This window comes from Buceros rhinoceros, unplaced genomic scaffold (assembly GCF_000710305.1).
Source record: "Buceros rhinoceros silvestris isolate BGI_N320 unplaced genomic scaffold, ASM71030v1 scaffold9088, whole genome shotgun sequence".
NCBI lineage: Eukaryota > Metazoa > Chordata > Aves > Bucerotiformes > Bucerotidae > Buceros > Buceros rhinoceros.
The window spans coordinates 18,007-22,190 of record NW_010426485.1 but is presented as its reverse complement, the minus strand read 5'-3'; positions in this window follow the sequence as shown (position 1 = coordinate 22,190).

The following is a 4,184-nucleotide window of genomic DNA, read 5'->3' as shown; positions in this document are numbered from 1 at the left end:
TTCCTGCTTGTAAAACTGAAGAATGTGTTTAGGGCATGACCACAAGGCCTGTGCTCTCGAAAGGTCACAGCACAGACAAATCACCAGCAGAAGACCCCACATCCTGCCCGGAGAATGGCATTGAGGTTGCAGCAATTCACATACCATTGCTTTTCCTGACAGGTCACCAGGAAAACAAGCGTGTCCAGGCTAGGAGAAGCAGATAATCCTCAAACCTGAAACGTGTAGCCCATGCCTGGGTAGCAAGAAGGGCACTGCGTCCAGCTTCAAACTGACACACCTGGCTTCCTGCACCTCCTACATCTTGCCCTGCCCTCAGCAACACCAGGCTGCCCCAACCTTTGCTCTTCTCCTGTCTGTAACTTCAGGTTTTTTCTTCTTTGGTCTCTGTTGCTCCTTCTGTACAGTCTGTCATCTTTCTTGTTGGTCTTGCAAACCTTTCATTCTGCTGCTGCATCCCAGCTGCCTCTGTTTTTCTTCCCAGCTGTCACAAACTCACAGCTACCTGCTGTCGTGTGCTTTTGGCTGTGTAGTCCTAGTCCTGCTTCTCAGAGCACAGTGGTTCCAGGCTGGTGGCCTGTTACCTCCCGGGGAAAAAATTATCTGCTTAGCCATGCAGTCAGTTGAAAAATTCTGTATCTCATCCGTTCATCCTGAGCTGACCTTCAGCAGACTTGTCTGTGTTGATAGCACGCTCTGCTCTCCCTCCCTGTGCAGGATTGCTCACGGGACAATTCTCCACACTTTTCCTCACTACGGAGTCTGTGCTCACACTGCTTTTAAGCCCTGTATGTGCTAGATTCAGCACTGCTCTTCCATGGCTGAGTATCTGGAGATTCTGGACTGATCAGGAAGGGGGAGAATGTCTCCACCAAAGCTCCATGGAGGTTTAAACTGATGTACTTGCAGCTAAACAAAGTATTTGATTCACTGGGTTCTAAAACCTGGGTAATTGGGCCATTTAGTCCATCAGTGAAGGCTGGTTGAGAAAGTCATGTTTCTGCACCAATACTGAAACAGATTTCCTACGTTACCAGCTGCAGAACACAGAACAGGACTGGATAAAAATTGGATGGAGCCTTGGCTGGGAAAAACTCCTGTGTCGCTGTATAACAACATCTGAGTGTGTACTGAGGGTCAGCCGGGGTTCAGGGTCTGTTACTATTTTGTTGTGATAGCAAGCAGCTATCAGAGTGAAGGCGTTGCTCTAAGGCTCTGTTGATCTCAGGCAGTATCTTCCCCCCACTCTCTTATAAATGACTCCAGACAATATATGATAGCAAAATTCAAGAGGAAAAAAAAAAAATAATCCTTCTGCTCTTAGAGCTGTGCCCATTCTGCTTGCTGCCTTTGTTGCACATTACCTTGTGTGACTCATGCAGAACAAAGACAAGCAGGATTTTAGAGCAAATTTCTGTAAAATTTGAGCACTCTTTGGTCTCTGCTGCTGACAGAGTCCAACCTGCCTCCTCTACCGGACTGGGTTTGAACCAAGGGTGGTTTAGAGAATTTAAAAAGCAGTAAAAGAGCATGCTGGGATTCAGCCTTTATTATCCAGGAGCCGTAAAGAAAGGCAATCCACATCTGGATGCAGGAAAATGGAAAAAATTGGAAGCAAACCCACCTCCTCTCAGCACCAGATCTCATACAGCAGAGTAACTCTGTTAAGCTCAGCACTATCATGCTGATGTACCTTGGCTAAGAAAGTACATGATGAGGGTGTCATCTGTCAACAGCGCTTGTTCCCCCTAGTATGAGCATCGTGGTGTGAAGTTATTTAGATAGACCAGTCCTGGGGATGAGGTATCAAGCTCAGGATGCTAAACTGTAATATGCTGGCTCTAGGGCAGGGAGTTCTTGAGCAGGAGGAGTCTGAGCTTTCATAACACGTATCTGGAGCCATGCTTTCAAGGGTTATGGCACAGCTTGAGCAGATGATGCTCTTGGTTCCACTCCTGTCTCCTTTTTTTTTTTACTTTTTGTGATTGGGATGCAGCTGGCAAGACAGCTGGCTGCTGTGCCTCGTGGCTTACCACCTTCACATCTCATTGATCAGAGGCTGCTTCAAGAGTTGCTCATTACCTCTCAAGGAGAAAAACCCTGTTGGAACAAAATTTTTCCTTAATACAGAGAGCCTCACAGTCCTCAGGGGAAAGCTGCAACAGAACAGCTCTGCAGACCAGTGGGAGCATGCCCGGGCTGGTGCCTTTAGGTTACAGCAGCACAGAGCCCCTCAGCGTAACAAGGATATCAGCACCAGCGATTAGCAGTGAAACCAGGCTGGAGGGCTTGTTTTGATTTCTGCTTCAGCCTTCTGACCGCTCTTAATGCGCGTCAGGGAGCAGAGCAAGGAGGCACTTTGTTCTCCTATCTTGCAAAGTCAATCATCAGTTGCATAACATGAATCAGAGGCAGCAGGAACGTGACCAAATGCAGAGAAGGGACACATCAAACGCTTCATTGTGACTGTGGGGGTAAGCCAGACCCAACTTATCTTTCCCAAACTGCCTTTACGCCTGCTTTGCATCACCTGCCTGTCACTTTAAACACAGCTCAGGCTGCAAGGTGGCTTCCCTGGAGCCCTTGTCTATTGAATAGGAGAGGGAAGCACCCCCAAAAGCCTCCAGAACCATTCAGAGTTGGAATTAGCCACTTCCTCTGCATTAGCCGCCCAGCGGGGCAGAGGTTGCTCAGGGTCTGTGCAGCGCTGAGTATAGAGCAGAGCGTGGTTGGAGGCAGCATGTGTGCGAGACAGATGAGAGACAGCACCAGGGCAGGGTGTCACCTGGCCCTTTGAATCAAAGGGCCGAACTCTGAGGGGGAAATGGCCTTTTTCTTGAGAGATAAGGCTTGAACTCGGAGCTTCTGCAGCTTGCAAGAGGTGCCTAGGCAGCTGGTCTGCTGTGGTGCAAGTAGGTTTCTTTCTGTGTTTCCCCTCGCCCTTCTGAAGCTGGGCCATTGCGCAACCAGGAGTACCCGTCACGCTGCAGGAAGGAGTGTGCGCACCAGGGATCCAAGTACCATGGTAGCCTGAGCTCTTGGCTGTTTCCCTTCCCAAGCCTTCTGCTTCTTCCATCAACAAGCGCTTAAACATGTTACAAACCTGTAGTGCTTGTTCAAAGGCTGAGTAGCCCACACCAGGAGGGACAGAGCCTCTGCACAGGACAGGAATTGCAGCACCCTGAGAGCGAGCCTGGAAAAAGCCGTGTGTGTTTTTGGCAGTGTCTGTCTCTGCAAGGAAGAAATGACTCACTGAAGCAGACGTAGAAAATGAGGGGTGACCCTTCTGTCCTCTCCCAGTGCAAGGTTTGATGTGACGGCTCACCAGATGCTCTGCACACCTGCTGGCAGCTAAGCCCCACATACTTTCGTTGAAGGAAGCAGCGTTACAAGGTGGATGGCAGTGAGGTACGTTGAAAGGAGAGAGGGCAAAAAGAAATCATTCCAATATTCAGGCATCTCCCACTGTCTTTGACAACTTCCTTCTTTGCCTAGCAAACAACAAGAGCATTTGCTGTTGAAAGCACATCTGAAAGCTGTGGGAGCATATAATGACTGTGAGGGGCTTCTGGGCTTTCTTCCTCTGCTTTGTAAATTCATTGCCCATCCTTGTTATATTAGTGCTATTTTTAGCTGCTCTTACTCAGAGCATAAGTGATTCTCCATTATGAATCTCAAGCACAAAATAACAGTAAAGACAGTTAGGGTTGTTGCTGAGCAGAAGGGTCATGCTGGAGGCTTGTGCCCAGCACAACGCTCCTAGACATCCCACCACAATATCTCAAAGTATTGGGGCACTGGTTGCAGCAATCAGGGACCTCCGTTGCAGGACAGCAGGGCTGCTGAGCATGTGCACGTTCTCCCTCCAAGTGTCCCTGGAGACGCTTTGCTGCTGGACAGTGTTCCCAAGCATTGTCCTGTCCAGACGTCATGGGACGTGTCCTCCTCCTTCCCACGGCTCGTGTCTCCTCGCATACCTTCCTGCCCCCTCTGTATATCGCTGACCACTCTTCCCCTCCTTTCCAGCTCTCGTGACCCCGTTTCCATCCAGCATGGCTCCATCCTACTCCTCAGCTTGGCTTTCCCTCTAGAGACACCCCAAGATGCTGGTGCTCACAAGGCAAAGAAGGGATATCGCTGGGGTCTGCTGGCAGCAAGGAGATTGGACACGCCTCACAGAGCAG